General features: G+C 41.4%; 1 protein-coding gene across 8 annotated transcripts in view; it reads left to right on the plus strand.

Annotated features, from left to right (window-relative positions):
* The window catches only part of LOC120715982 (band 4.1-like protein 1), a 91,560-nt gene that overhangs the window by 325 nt on the left and 74,268 nt on the right, over positions 1-16,967 (plus strand). The gene's annotated exons all lie outside the window — the stretch shown is intronic.

Genomic DNA, 16,967 nt, shown 5'->3' on the forward strand with positions numbered 1-16,967 from the left:
TCACGGCTTCTTGTTACGGTCTTTTTGTGCTGCAGTGGGGCGGGAGGGGACGGGGTCTTTTATCCAAGCTGCAGCTACTTCACGTAGAAGCGATCATTGTAGAAGGCGCACGGACTATGCCCGCTTGCCTGCGCCGTCCTCTGCCGAGGGATGAATAACATTGTGGGAATGGAGCAGGGGCAGGAGCGAGTTGTTTGCGCCCGCTGGTATCAGAGCTGCAAGCCTGCAGCCAGGCAGCCCCTCCCTCCCTCCCTCTCTTATATATACGTGATGTTTTCATCCTGAAGTTGAAAGTTGCTGCTTTAAGAACAAAATCGCCTTCTGTGTTTGTGTCTCAGCCTGTCAGGGCAAACTGGATCTTCTCTTGTTTAAGTCTGTTCGTTCTCAAATGCACCCATCAGCACTTATGCAACAACCACCCTGACAAATGCACACACACACACACACACACACACACACACACACACACACACACACACACACACACACACACACACAGAGGAGTTACTTGCACAATGTTGCCTCCCATCAACACCTCTGGCTTGCCCACACAAAGCAGTTATATTTAGCTTCCAAAACAAAGTGGAGGGGGTGTACAGTGCATTTAATGCTGTAAAACCCACAGTGAGTGATTCTGTCAGTGCTGTGGCCTGAAACAGTGACTTTAGTGAAAACTGTGAAGGCAGTTTGGCCGCAGAGGTGAACACTGAGGCAGGTCACGTTATGGAAGTGACCTCACCTTCGCCCCCCTGCCCTCTGGCTTTCACTAGTTATGTGGACTTTGTTGGAGAGTTGGAAAGACTTGCCTTCAGGATGCTTTAGTAGGAATCTTTCAGCATTTGCATGGCTTTCCCAATGACATTTGATAGCTTTGATGTTTCATGCCGATTGAGTTGTTAACAGCTGATGCAAAGGGACATTTCTAAATGTTTATAACCTCTTCCTATTGATTTTGTCATCCTTAAATTTGTGCAAGTCAGACAGTCCCCTCTGCAGCGGTCTGGCCTGCTCCCTGCCCCCATACAGGTGTGCTTATGGCACTTTGTCAACACATTTCTTCAGGCCGCACATGCACCGTCAGCCTCAGCTGGCAGGCCTGCTGTCACACCGCATCTATGTCGTTAACATCGGACACACTCCTGCTCCTGCTGTGTCAGCCTTGCCTAATCAGCCTGCCAGCCAGCCTCCCTCCGAGCATCACCTGATGCTTCTCCTCCTCCTCCTTCTTCTTCTTCTTTTCCTTCACCAAACACCCCCACCCCCACGCCTCCTACCTGCAGGGGAGCCATTACCTCATCTCAGCACCAGTTTCTGCACTGCTAGCTCATCATTATTTTTGCATCAAATTGCGATCATACGACGTTCAGACATGGGAAAGTGCTCCAAACTCAACGATTCTCTGTGTCTTGTCTTTTTTACTGTAGTGTACACACAAAGTTTCGCTACTGATGTGCACACGTCGGTGTTTGTGCGTGATGCCCGAGGGTACTGCTGGGATTTCACAGCCCAGCATGCTGCCTAACAACATTTGCAATTCAAATGAGTTTGTATGAGGCATCTGAAGCAGCCCTCCTCTCCTCTGTGTCTCTTTGGAGGCACTTGCGGATGAACTCAGCCATTTCTTATTTCAGTGTTACGTCTCTGTTGGAAAAAGAGGGCAGTTACTTGCTTCTCAGAGCCACAGAGGAGGAATATTTTAAAGTAGAAATCTTCCTTCAGCCGTGTTTTCGTTTGCATGTCCTTTAGCATTTGGTACAGGAACATGGAATGCTGCATAATTATGCAGGGTCACCCTGATGTTACAAACATTAATAAACAAGGCACCAAGGCTGTGTGGGTCTGTGTGCGTGCGTGCGTGTCCTGCACTCTGGCTGTCATTGCTGTTGGCCTAGCTAAATGTTTTTTGACCCGTCGTGTTTTTGTAGCTTGGCCAGTGTGGTCACGTCTCTTCCTGCCTGCTGAACTCCAGGGACCAATCCCAGACACACACACGCACACAGAAATGTATTTGCACTTCTGTGTTTGTGTAGACTACCCTGACCCCGGCCCTACCCGTCTCATCTAAATGCCTCCTTCTCTAACCTTCAGTGTTATAATCTTCAAAAGCATGGATGCATCAACCTTCAGTGTAACAGCATCGATATTTCTGGCTGTGATTCTTTGAGCTGTTCAGTGTTTGCATTCTGTAGATGCTTCTCTGTGTAGTTGTTTTCACCAATAGTGGGGCTGCATTCAAATTGCATTTCCCCTCCACAAGGGCGCACAATGTATGCATGCGCAAGACGTGATGTGGAAGACAAAAGTTTGTGTATTCATAGATTACGGATCTGATCATTAGTTATCATTTAATAATGATAATAATAATAATAATAATAATAACGGATTGGATTTATATAGCGCTTTTCGAGACCCTCAAAGCGCTTTACAATTCCACTATTCATTCACTCTCACATTCACACACTGGTGGAGGCTACAGTTGTAGCCACAGCTGCCCTGGGACAGACTGACAGGGGCGATCAGTCAGCCTCGCTGACTGATATCGCGCCATCGGCCCCTCTGGCCATCACCAGTAAGCGGTAGGTGAAGTGTCTTGCCCAAGGACACAACGACCGAGACTGTCCGAGCCGGGGCTCGAACCGGCAACCTTCCGGTTACAGGACGAACTGCCAACTCTTTGAGCCATGCTTTACCACAAGCATGACTGTCATTATTAAAAAAAAAAAAAGCTGCACAAAGAGTCGTCTCAGTCCTCATTTGGAGACATTTGTGCCTTTCTCATTGTGAAAAGATTTGCTGCACCCACAAGTAAAAGCAAATAAGCTGAGATTGAAATGTAAAAGCATTGCTGTTGTGATTCATTATTACAAAATAATAAAGTTAATGAAAACAAAATATTCAAACCAGAAGCAGCAAATGGAAAGCGGTGCTAACTCTCCTACGTTTTCAGACATGGAGTACGTCAGATAGCTTCATGCTAGTGGTGCTTCCTATCAGTGAGTCTGCAAGGGTTCAAGTGATGCAAATTCCATCATCAGAGGAAGTGTAAGATGTTCTATATAGAACCATGATTACAGTGTTTCAAGAGCGATATCGATAGTTAGCGATGTTATTTTGCTTTTACACACAAACATCAAAGCGCATTTTCCTAGCATTTATTTTGTGTAGTTATTTATTTACTAATTTACGCGCATTTACTGTGCTCGGATCAGCTCGTTGTTGTTTGTAGGGAACAGGGAGTGCCCACTGGTGGACAAAATGTGCAATGTCAACACTCAGAACATGGTTGAAGGGTGTTTCTTCAGTTTCTTCTTTGCGTTTTACATTTTCATTTATCAGTCACCCAGATCAGCAAATAGCTTTAATCAGATGATAATATCAACACCCCATAAATCATTTGGGCGATAGTTCTTATGAAGATTAAGAATGGTGAAAATGCCACATATCCCTCAGAGTTTTATTAAGTGCAGTTTGATGTTCTCCTGCACAATTTCTGAACGTTGGTCTGACAGTTACTTTGTAACTACTTAGTTCAGAGCAGCTGTCAATCACTGCTGTCAGTCGTGACAACATCAGATGCTTTATAATATCAAATAAATGATGCAAAGTAAAATTTGACATGAAGTATATAATAAGAAGCCCTTAATTTGCAGTGTTTTTGATTTGGATTCTATTGTGGAGAAAGTAGTCTGGCAGGAGCTCACGTGCAAGCTACAAATTATTGGTTGAAATGTGCTTTCGAGCAACAATGTTAAATGGGAAATAGTATGTGACAAATATTGAATCAGTAATGCCATCTTCCTCTTCAGTGAGTCTCTGTACTCCAACTCCAAGGTCGTGGACTGCAGCTGCCTCTCAGCGAGTGCACCATAGTGGCACATTAAGCCATTCCCCACCTGCTAGATTGAGTGAGTGGCCATGCAGCTCACAGCTGATCTCCAGGTCAGAGCGACGTCTAGCATTCTCACGTCCACGGGTTATCAGACAGGAGAAGGATATCAAGGACCACGTGAATAGGTAAATGGTTAGTAGTGACTGAACTTTCAAAATAAGAGCACACAACTGTCTACTAGTGACTCTATAGTGTTGTTCTTTCAGGCAGATGAAAGAAAAAAAAGCCTAAAGGCTGCTAAAAAATCCAAGGAGAGCTCTATAATAACGAGAATCTGATATGTAAGAGATCATGTTTGGGGATTTATTTTCTCATATCTCATCGGCTCAATAGAGAGAGGTATTTATGACCTATAATACAACCAGCCACAAGGGGCACAATCAAGATACTTTGGCTTTGCTACTGGGAGGCTGTCATTTTTGTCCAATCTCAAGCCTATGCTGACTAGAATGCTGACTACTTTCACATGCAAATCAAGCATAGCCTACACACCGTGTGTCTAATGCCTGATACCTGATAAGAGATGAGTAGTGCTGTGTTACTGATTGTGGGCTGATACAGCTGTAATTTTAGAGGTACAGCAGTAGCTGCAGCACTCTGCAGATGTGTGTTTGTTTAGTCAATATGCACAGAGAGGGAATCTTTTCCTGTTTTACACACTCTTTTGTCAGCTTGATTTGGGGAAAAAAAACAAAAGAGGATAACACAACATTACTGCCACTGAGTCTGACAACATAATTGCAGTGGTTGCGTGATTTGTTTTTTTAATGGGGATCGAATTAAGCCTCATCAGATTGTAGCGTCCACTGCAGTCCTGTCAGAATATTATTAGGGTTCAGACTGGAACATCATTGTTTCACAGTCTGTCTCGGGGTTGCCAGCAGCGATGTCGACACTTATTTGGTCATCCCCCGTCTTTATGTCACAGGTCTCATTTTAAGCCAGTTATATCCTGCTGCTGTCTGTCTGATCAAGGCAGCGTTTTTTAGCTTTCTACAGCTTCTAGCGATTTATTTCCTTCTTCCAGTTGCATCATTCTGTTGCCCTCAGATGTGAGAATAGAGAAGGAGGAGCTATTTCATGCTGTAAGACAGTTTTATGTCGCTCTTCTGTTTCCCACCTTCGGTCACATGTGTCCTCCCTCCCCGGCGATGAGAAGCATCACTTTGTCCTTCTAAAGGGGGTGGGGGGGATTCTTAGCTTCACCCTGAGCAGCTGTGGCTCAGCTCGCCTCAGCCTCATGATTGCAGTGACTCAGCAGGTTGTCCTTCTTTTTGCTCCTTTTCCTCCTCTTCTTTGCATACCCGCGCTCGTCTCCCTCGATCCCTCTTCGCTGCCGCCTCCCTTGAACAAATCCCCTGCCTCTGAAGGATGAGACTCATCATGTTGTTGTCTGGCTTTGATCTGGCTCACGATATCCCATAATGCTGCTTTTTCTTGCCTCCCCACAGTAAAGAAAAAATATATTTTACAGGCAAAGTTGGTTCATGTGGGGCGGTGAACAGCAGCCGCTTCTTTTCAGGTTGATTATTCCGCCTTCGCTGAGGTCTGCTGTGGAAATACTTTTATCCAGCTATTTTGGCCTCTTCCAAAAAACCAGGCCAGCAGCTATTGTTTCCTTTTGGCCGCTTCACCTAATTAGAGCCGTTGCATTCAACAGTTGTGGAGGAAGGCTAATTCCGCTGTTGATCTTTATTCATTTCTCCCTGTGATTGCTGAGCGGGATCGTCTGAGTTTTCCGTGTAAAAATCCGGTAAAACGAGGAAAAAATAGTCGGTGCCAAGGTCGATCTCTGTGCAAACTGTTAATAAATTCATAAATCAAGACCTAAAAAGAGGATTAGGTGAGATTAGGGTTGCAAAAAGTAAAGAAAGAATCACAACAATAGCCTGCTTACTGCTGCTTAGCAAAATACAGATGAGGTGATTTGCATAAAATAATTTTTGAGCATGATTAAGTTGCACGTTGCAGGTAAAGTAAGGCTGCATTTGGCCCAAGTGCTCAGTGATTAAAATGTTGCTGCTGCTGCTGCGTGGTTAACGAGATATACAGCTCAGCTAAGGACAGTGGGTACACTCTGATGTCTACATTATATTTCACTGGTAATTAAACTGAAGAGGATTGTGCACCAAATGCCTAGTGAAGCAGGTGGGCGTAGTCTGCAGGCAGGCTGTGTTTGGCTGTCTTCTTGCTGGTTATCACCCAGTGGTCCTCCGTGCTGGAAAATATGTTTATTGAGGGTCTTGCTGCTGCTGTTTGTTGCAGTGGTCTGTGGAGGAGTACAGTAGGCACACATACGACTCCCACTGCCTTCGGGCCCATTGTGTGGCTTTTAAACTGGTCGGACAGGTCGGAAGGCAGATCCAGGCACAGTCATTACTCTGCACTGTGTACAGTCATGCTTGGTTACAGAGTGTGTGTTTACACTTCTCAGTTTATGCTGCGGAAACACGTGACACACTTGTGTGTGTTTTTCTGAGTTGTTCATACGTTTGTTGCACCGACTTGTTTGTGTTGCTGCTTTTGGAGCTTCGTGAAGGATCAGCTGTACTGCGCTGTACACACAGAGAAAATCTGTGGCAAAGCATGCGAGCTGTGTACTTATTCTTACATCAAATCCTATTCATGACGTCATCTTTTTTTATATCACAACCGAGAAACCTCTTCAGCTTCACATATTTTCTTCTGTCACAAATCCTTTTTTAGATAATGGACTTTTTGTAGAGTCCATTCGGTAGCTGTTTGGACCGTGTCGTGTGATTAATCATGCCAAATTATTGGTATTGGCTCATGTTAGTCCCGTTTAACCTCTCACGTCAATTGTAAACTGGCTAAATGTTTAGAAACGGTATCATGACAAGCTAAAACTGTTTTTTGGCATGAATGATAAATATGTAACAAAAATATTAGTATCTGAATTGGCTATTGGCCAAATGCACTGCTTAAATGAAATGAAAGGATTTCATTTCATGTTAATCGGAGCCTATCATCAAGTTAGTTAACTTCCTGTGATATTGATCTGGTCAGTTAGCACGTGGCAGACGTGAAAGGAGCCGTGGAGAACGTTATGCTGCCTGTAACATCATTTAGCATGACCGGTGTGGTGTTGGGTCAGTGATGGTCAGGGGAGACCTTTTCAAAGGACGGACACAGAGAAGTCTACAGTCTAGGCAATGGCACCCTGACTGCCATTAGGTCAGAATTTACACTGGTGCAGACGGTCCTGGGTTCCTTCTGGTGCACGACAATGCCCAGCCTATTGCAAGAACATGCAGGCAGCTCTTAGAGGATCAAGGAATTGATACCATTGAATGAATAGACTGTGTAACTTTACTGACTTAGTCTGTGACTGAACCAGCACAATCTAACCCACAAGTAGTAACCTACCTACCAGGAGCCTGCTAAATGCTAAAAGGCTAAACAGCCCAGAATGTGACAATCATACGGTCAGATGGTGAGGTTTTCCTTTTTATTATTTCTTCTTGAACTTTCAATCAGAACTTTGAGCTATTAAACATAAAACTAAAGGCACTGAAGGACTCAGACTACTTGAAATTTGAACATCTATACTTTCATCTGCAAAGGAAGACTTTGTGATAAAATGGAAAGCTATAAAACAGCTCTAAATGGATCGTATGATTAAATGGTTTTGCCATCAGTCATACTATATTTTACATTATTTTTGTCAGTTTGCTACAAAATGTGTAAACTTTGTATTTACGTTGCAAAGCGTACCGTATTTTAAATTACTCAATGCATGAGTCACATCTTCCACGCAGCCATCAGTAACAGTAACTTATGCACATAATAAAATGATCCGCTTTTAGACTTAAAATGTAGTTATGATGGAGAATCCATCACAGTGAGTTTTGTGACTGTGAGCTTAAGTATGACTGCCTTGTGGCATGCAGTGGGAATAAATGAATAGATAAGTGCAGTTTGTATTGGCTGTACTGTACAGCTGACGGATGTAGCAGACTCCTAGTAGGTACAGAAGTTGTGCAGATCCTCACAGCAAATCCATTAAGAGTTTTGATTTTTTTTTAAAGCAAGCGTAAACACCATCCTACACTGAGACATGCAGGCACTTCATATGGTCTGTCTACTGCTTTCCTGACACATTTAAACAGGCAAGGATTTTGATCTCTTTGAAAGAATGTGTACAAAAAAAGTTGACACACATTTTTTAGTCACTTAAATACATAAAAAGGCAAAAAAGACCAGTAGCTACAGCAAAAGACACAAAAAGAAATCTCCAAAAGCCCTAAAACATGCCAGGATCTACATGTAACTCTTGCAGCAGTTGGTATCAAAGTGTAAACGACTGCTCAGATTTGATCTGTGTGGCGACCCAGCAGTCATAGCTGTTCAAATGAAAGAAATCTCAAAATATAGAGTTGTTTGACCACAGTAATAATAGACCGTGTTTGCCCAGAGGAAATACAGCTTTCCAGGAGAAGGAACTCATGATAACTGTGAAACATGGAGGTGGGAGCGGCCCAGTCAAACACTGGGAGCGAGATGCGATGAGCTATGCATCAGATCAGAAAGTGCTTAGACCTTTCAACAGGAAGATGATCCAGACCGCACTAACCCGTCGAGGAGTGGCTCTAAAAGAAGAAATGGAAGCTAATGGAAAGGCTCAAAGCCCTGATTAGAATTGATCATTGGGTGGAGACATACAGTAAAACCCTTAAACATCTGTGAACTGATAGAATTATACATGGAAAAAAGTTACAGGTTATGAAAAATTGTAGCTTTTTTTCTTAAAGGGGGGCTTTAGCTACTTTTTCCACAAAAGAATAAGATATGATATTAATTTGCTGTTGAATGATGTACAGAAAGGGACGTTTTCCTTATGACTGTTTTCAAGCACACCTTTACAGGTAGGTATTGTTTCAAAGAGGATCAAGCGTCTACTTGCACAACTGTGCTGAAAAAGTGGATACATTCACCTTAAGTGTTGGCAGTGCTTACTTTGAGCTTTTGCTTTATCTCCCACCCACCTTTTTTCATACAGGTGAAACACGTTTCTGCACATACTGTGAGGATTTATGAGTCACAGTGTTCATTTTATGACTGCTTTACCTTCTCTTTGTATTCTGACATTACTTTGTAACGCAGTTGTTGATTAATTCAGTCCAGATGTTTAGTCTGAACTTTATTCTAGATTGTTATGTAACCAACAGAGAACCTAGACAATACCTATATAATAATATTCTGTAATGCCTTTAATATTTTATTCATAACAAGGTAATCGTATAGTTGAACATGAATAAAATTACATGCACTGATATGAATGAAACAAAATAAAAAAAGCTGGTGGGGTATTGTTGTCTAACGGGCAGCAGTACTGGAGGAGGAGAGTTAGCATAGCATGGAAAAATGCTAACAGCAAAGATATTTCACCTGTGCTGCACCGGGAGTTCTTCTTTGTCACATCTGATTTTTTACTTCATCACAAACTGCCGTTTATCTGGTTGCAGCACATAGCCGCCCCTCACTGAGCCTAGCGAGGTGTCATTGTGTTAAAAGGGAGTTTTTCCTTCCCACTTTCGCCAAGTGTTTTGCTCACATGGGGTCATCTGATTATTTTAGAATCTTTACCTTACAGTATAAATGCTTTATGGTAACTATTGTTGTGATTTGGCAATATATAAATAAAAATTGAATTGAAATTGAGGGCTGACATGCTTTCTCTCGTTGTGTTCAATCTTATACTTGTCAGGAAACCTACATTTTTGGTTACAAGAAATGAGGAGGTAGTGTGACCGTAAATATCAGCAATGTGGACTAATGACTGTCACACTAAGCTAAAATGATAAATGTTCTAATAAGTTTGTTGAATGACATAAATATACTTTTTCTTTATCTTGAGCCTGTCGTCATTTTTTGTGAAAAATTCACTAAAATTATATTCCTGCGTATACTTACATGCTACATTTTTTACTTTTGGTTTGAGTAAAGAAACACGAAACTGATGTCTCCATTCAGTCTCATCATTACAGTATAACTTATTAACACTGGTGTCGTACAGGAACAGGAACAAGTCAATTTTTACTTAAAGATTCTTTAAGCTCAGGGTTAGCTTAATTAACTACCTAGTTAAGCTAATTTCTAGCTTTGAAGTTTTAGCTCTTAGTGAAGTAACTGTAAACTTCTTCTATTACTTCTGCCTGTCCAACATTGCTGACTTGAGTGCATGTTCTTTAATGTAGTTTCCTGTCTTGTTCCTTGGTGTGCTAGTATGGCTCGCACTTCTTTAATATTGTTGTTGATTTATAATCAGCAGGCGCTCCAGTCTGTAGCGGGCCCATCTCTGCAGCAGTTATCCGTGTCCGTCGGTGCCAAACTCAGAGTACAGCAACTACTCCTTGTCATTCTGTTCAACAAGCAGCAGCGTTTTGTAAAGGAAATGAAATGTTGTTGTATTTTAGGGTGGTCCACTCCTGCTTGAAACTGCTGTGCGTTGGCTTTTGATCACTCATGCATTTGTATCGTTATCTCTCCCCGCACAGCACTCTCACTTCTCTCCCCCACCTGCACTCATAAAGTTGTAAGGCTGTTCCTCAGTAATGGAAACCTCTCACTGTTTTGGCATCAGCAGCTCCCTCTGTGATAGTCAGAAAGTGTTTTTTTATATAACTGGAGGCTTTTCTTTCATTCTTCCACAGTTTCAGAGCTTTTTGTTGTTGTTTTTTTGCTGGCATAATGCGTTTGACTCTGCACGTACTGATCATTCATGGATTCTTTGTCATCCATCGATTTATTTTCCCTCTGTTGTTTTTATGTTGGCAGCGGTAATGAGGGGCTCGTTTATAATTGATGCTATGTTCAATGTCCCTTTGGTAGCAGTTTTCATGCTGCAATCTCACCAGGCACTTCTATGCCAACAACACGCACAGCCCTGCCAAAAACTCCGGTGTACAGATTAAGACGATTGGTGTTGGCTTTCAGCTGCCATTTAGCAAACCACACTCTATTGTCTGCAAAGTAGCAGTCTTTAGCAAAAGGATGATTCTGGCTAAAAAAGTTTTAAAGACAAGTCTAAAATGTGTGCCTGTATCTCTGTGCCTGTCCCTGTCTATACTTAAACAAATAGCACTGAGCGCCTTGTTCAGCATCTTTACAAACCTTCTGACACTGACACCAATAACACAGAGGAGTCCTGTAGTTTCCTCTCAGCCTTAAGACTGATCCTAATAAGGAGATGAATGGCTCTATACAAACAGTAGAGTTGAGCTGGGGACTGGATGTATGCCCACTGGTTCTCGCCTTTTCTGGGTGAAATTCCTTTTTCAGTCCCTGCTGATCTTGTGGCCCTCCACTGAAATGGTCACTGCTCAGTGTAAGTGTGAACACAGGGGAAAGCTCCCGTAGCACCTGGGCTGGACAAGGTTAACAACCCAAACAGTGCACATGAGGGAGTTGTAAGAACAGAGAGGCAGTGCTCAAACCGGTGACCATGGCACAGTATCATCCCTGCAGGTGTTTCTTGCAGATAGACTGATGGGATTGATTGATTGAACAATCATTTTCAGGACTTGTTAAGTTTGTTAAATATAGTATTAGTATTTGTGGCAGTACTTAGAAGTCATCATTGTCCACAGTGTAAAAAATGGGCCATAATGATCATCTATAATGCTGTTTATTGATCATACAAATTCACTATTGTTAAAATCAAAAATATTCAAATTCACTAATGTGGTTCATTTTTGTACCACAAAAATTATGTATAAAAGAATAAAGAACCCACTTTCCAACAATATTCTTAAATCATTTTCTAAAAGTGATGGGGAATATACACAATATATATACATATATATTGTGTATATATCTTAGGGGTGCAACGATACTCGTATCGATATTGAACCGTTCGATACAGTGCTTTCGGTTCGGTACGCATATGTATCGAACAATACAAAATTTTTCATTTATTTTATCAACTTTTCTTCTGACGATGCTGTCTGTGTTGAGCGCTCAGTGGATCTGCGTTCGACTACTCCGCCTAGGCTGCACTGTCGAGCGCAGATCCACTGAGCACAGTGCAAGCTAGCAAGACAGAAGCTAAGCTCGTTGCAACATGGCAAATTGAACCTCCCCCACCCTCATTCAGATCTGGCGTTTGGAACTATTTTGGTCTTCATGTGAAGTATGACCCTGAAGGTAAGCGCGTCATGGACAAAAGTAAAACAGTATGTTGGATGTGCCACGCAATGCTCAATTACATGGGTGGGAGTATACAAATCAATGAACTGTCTTTCTGGATAGCACAAGATTTAATAAAGTTAAGATGAATGCTAGGCTCATGGCACAGAGAGTTGCCAGTTTTGCTGAAAAGCACAAACCACATTGTGTTTGTTTACGTTAGAAAGTATATTTTTCAAGTTCTAATGACTCTCTCTTTAGATTACCTAATGTTGCACAGTTCCACGGGGAATATGTAGCATGTCATTTCCTAACGGACTAACACTGCACAGGGATTTGATTTCATGGCTTAAAATTAAAAAGGGTAAAATTAATCAATTAAACCATACCTCCCACTCCTTTGAAAGGTTTGTTTTGCCAGCTGATATCAGTACTGATAACTAACTCTATTTAGAAATGTGAGATAAGAAAGTAAAAATGCTGTTTTTAAATAGTTTTACAGTCTTAAGTAATCTTAAGCACTCCTCCACAGTTCAGTTAGTTCTGTGCTTAACCCTCTGCCCCCTGCTTTATCTATCCTGCACTGTATGACACCTTCCCTAAAATTGTTTTTTTGATAAGATCTCCCCTCTTAGAATTAAGGCCACTTTTTGCAATAATGATCCATCCTGTACTGGACCACTCTGCGCCTGTCTCACCTTCAGTCCCTAAGTAATATCTTTATAAGTCAACAACTATTACCTATAAATCAGATAAGTTTTCCTCTCATCTGTTTTAACAGGTTTCTACATAAGAGGGCCATCAATTTGAACAATTATAATTACTTGTTTAGTGACAGGGACAGTGCCAGCCTACTCTCTCAACATGCAACAGTCCTCTCATAAGGACAACACATTTTGACCTTATAGAGCCATCATATTTTACCCAGCTCTTTCTTTCTGAAGTACTGGACAAAATGTTTACCTGCAGCTGCAGTCTTTCTTATATAAAAACAATATTTTTGAGATTTTTCAGTCTGGTTTTAAATTTCATCACAGCACAGGATCAACTCTTTTAAGAATTTTCAAAGACCTTGCGTGAGTCATTGACTCTGTCCTCATACTTCTGGATGTCACTGGTGTATTTAGTACAGTGGAGCACAAATCAGCCTTGAGTGATGTAATTGTATTTCTGCCATTACTTGGTTCAAGTCTTACCTTACTCATGGCTCCTTTTTGTCAGCATTCACATCTACTCTCCTAACAGCACCTTCTCCTTAACCTGCGGTGTACCTCAAGGTTTAATTCTGGGCCAGTTTTGTTTTCACTGTATAAACTATCATTTTGGACTATATTCAAAAAACGTTGTGTTGCTTACAACTTTTATGCTACCTGCCACTTAAACCAGACACCAGCTTCTCAGGCAGGTTGTTAAACTGTTGTTCAGCTGAGGTTAAAACTTGGCTCTCACAATATATCCTTTACATGTATCAAAACAAAAATGAAGCTTTAGTGATTCAGTTCAGACAGTTAATTGTACCAAAACTCAAATCTTATTTTTAACATTTTAAACCTCAGGCAAAGAGTATCAGTGGGGTTTTTTTTTTTATTCCTTTTTAAAAATTTGACTTAAAGATCAAATCAGTTACTACAGCCTTTTAGGTTTTTGTCTGTTAACAACCTTGGAAACGTCATTCATGTTTTTATTAACTTACTGCAATTTGTTAAATGTTGGACTGAGCAAAGCACTAATATTACGCTTACAGTTGATTCAAAATGCTGAATGGTGCATGGAAGCATGATCATAGTTTGCCTGTACTTAAATCATTACACTGACTCTTTATGAAGTATAGGATCGATTTGAAAATGTTGTTGATCACATGTATGGGCTTGCTCTGGTCTATCCATCATTGAATTCCTATTTTCAGTCCTATGAAAAAAATTCCAGGCATCCTCAGTTGCAGTTCCAAACCTCTGGAATTCCTTCACTCTTCACATTAGGTTATCTACCTTTGCTATCAGTATTCAGAGCCCTCACTGGCCTTTTCAGTTTCTATTTCACTCTCTGTGTCATTTTCCCCAGTGTATTTTTTGTTTCACTTTTAAAATATTTTTTACATTATTACTTTTATTGGTAGTGCATTATTTGTTAAATGATGATGATGATGATGATGATGTGCAGCACTTCGGTCAATAACTGTTGTGTTGAATTTTGCTATATAAACACATTTATCGACTTGACAACCACAAAGTACGTAGTTCTCGTAATGGACAGGAATACAATATAGTCCTAGTGGATTTTGTTACAGATTGTCAGTGTAGCAGCAGGGGATTGGCACTGACTGAAATGCTGTTAGTACGAATGAATATTATGTGTGAAGGAAAATAGAGAAGGAAAAAAAAAATATATATATATATATAGGATGTGTAAAGATGCCCCTGAGACAATCCAGCACATAACAGCAGGGTGCAAGATGCTAGCTGGCAGGGCATACATGGAACGCCATAACCAAGTAACCGGCATAGTGTACAGGAACATCTGTGCCGAGTATAACCTGGAAGTCTGAGGTCAAAATGGGAGATGCCTCCAAGGGTGGTGGAGAATGACCGAGCTAAGATCCTGTGGGTACACAAGATACAGATAATGGTGGACGGCCGTAGTGATCGATGTAGCGGTTCCGAATGACAGCAATATCAGGAAGAAGGAACATGAGAAGCTGGAGAAATACCAAGGGCTCAGAGAAGAGCTCGAGAAGATGTGGAGGGTGAAGGTAATGGTGGTCCCCGTGGTAATCGGAGCACTACGTGGAGTGACTCCCAAGCTAGGCGAGTGGCTCCAGCAGATCCCGGGAACAACATCGGAGATCTCTGTCCAGAAGAGCGCAGTCCTGGGAACAGCTAAGATACTGCGCAGGACCCTCAAGCTCCCAGGCCTCTGGTAGAAGCCCCGAGCTTGAAGGATAGACCGCCCGCAGGGGCGAGTGGGGAATTTTATTTTTGTTAATATTTGTTGATTATTTTGGAATTGAAGCCACATTTCAGCTGCAGAGAGAGAAACATTTCAGTGCTTCATTCTAAGACTAAATGGTTCCTTAATCCTCCAGACTAAGTTTGACGCAGGAAAGGAGCATCAGTGTTTTTCAGATAAGGTATGTTTCTTCTACGTTTTTGTTAAAGCTGGCAGGTGTTTTATTCGAACTTCCACTTGCTTGCAAATGTGGAAAAAGATAAGAAGAGAAGAAGAAAAAGAGGAAGCGGTGGAAATTGTTAGTGTAGAGGAATATGAAATTTGAAAACAATAAAAACCAGAGAAACGTCAGGTTATTGTCTTTGCTCCAATTTATTGCTCTGAACTGAGTGCTCACTCCACACATGAGTGCTCACTGTGGTTTGCATGTTGCATAACAGATGTGGGAGTGAAGCAGTGCACCGTCACAACATTGCTAGAATTATGTGTTTTTTTGTTCCTTGGTAGCAGGCGGTGTTGCTTTTTACCAGCATATCCACATATTTAGTCCCTTACTTGTTTACAATGAGAACAAATCAGGCGTGACTTTTTTTTCTCCAAAATATAAAATTACTCTCCCCCACAGGGCAGGCTTTACTCAGAATGAAACTCCTTGGAGCTGATCGGGAAACAGCAGCAAACGACGTAAATCGAGGGTTTAATTTAATCTGACACCTCTTATTAACAGCTTCTTTCAGCTTTGACAGAGTAGCCCAGGCTAATGTTTGTTTAGCGATTTGGACAGCATTTAAGGCTGATAAGTCAGTGCTTCTGGTCACTTACTGTTCATTTTGGGAGCTGCTTGATAAGGCTTATTCTGTGTCTGGAGAACTACTGCTAACCATTAGTCAAGTTAATTCTACTTTGCTTGTTAACAGCGAGTTGACAGCATCCTGATTTGAGCCACTAGCTGTCTGTCAGTGTCACTGATTGGTTTTCAAGCCTGTAGCCTGTAGTTTCAGGAGCTTTTCCCAAGAAGCCAGTCATCATTCACCAGCAGAAGTAGTTTAGTTTCCCAAACCGTGGAATTAGTGTGACAACAAGCTTGGACTATCACTCACACCTCTGAAGAAATACAGAAAAATATGATCAATTTATCTACAAAATGTATTTTTACACTTGTATATCAAGTTTCTTCACCCCTAATGGGGGAGGTATGGCAGAAACATCATAAATGTGGAAAGCACAGCAATCTTCCTCAGCTTATTAATACACAAACTACACACATGTGCAAAACCTTTTCCACCAAAGAGCCGTAGTTTCTTCCACCTATAAAAGTATGGGGCTAATCTCGTTGTGTCCTCGTTTAGTATCCTCTCAAACATGAATGCATAACTAAGAGCAAGTTGGATTATATTAGCATAAATGAGGAAATAGTACATCATGCTCTGTCCAGCTGCAGCATTTTGATTAATTGCCATTAATTATGATTGCTTATGATTAATTACCAATAAATAAAATTACAGTTACAATGAATTACAATTTGGAAGTCAAAAAAATGAGATGAGGTTACTGCTCATTAGCAATGTGCTTAACGAACAATTAAGCAATTTAAATATCACACCACGGTGTAAAAAAAGGATCATATTGTGTCGTTTCCCACAGAATTAGACCGTATTTGTCTCTGCAGTGTGAAAGGAGGGCCTTCAATATTTTCTTGAACAGCTTGCACCTATATATGGAACGCCATAACCAAGTGGCTGGCATAGTATACAGGAACATCTATGCCGAGTTTGGCTTGGAAGTCCGGATGTCAAAATGGGACACAGACACTGGCATGGTTGAGAATGACTGAACTGAGATCCTGTGGGATCTCTACATACAGACAGACTAACTGGTGATGGCTAACCAACCGGACATAATATTGGTGGACAAGGAGAGGAAGATGGCTGTAGTAATACATGTAGCTATACAAAGCAATAGCAGCATCAGGAAGAAGGAAAAC

The sequence above is a fragment of the Simochromis diagramma genome, unplaced genomic scaffold, assembly GCF_900408965.1.
Source record: "Simochromis diagramma unplaced genomic scaffold, fSimDia1.1 OVJJ01000646.1, whole genome shotgun sequence".
In the NCBI taxonomy this organism is placed as follows: Eukaryota; Metazoa; Chordata; class Actinopteri; order Cichliformes; family Cichlidae; genus Simochromis; species Simochromis diagramma.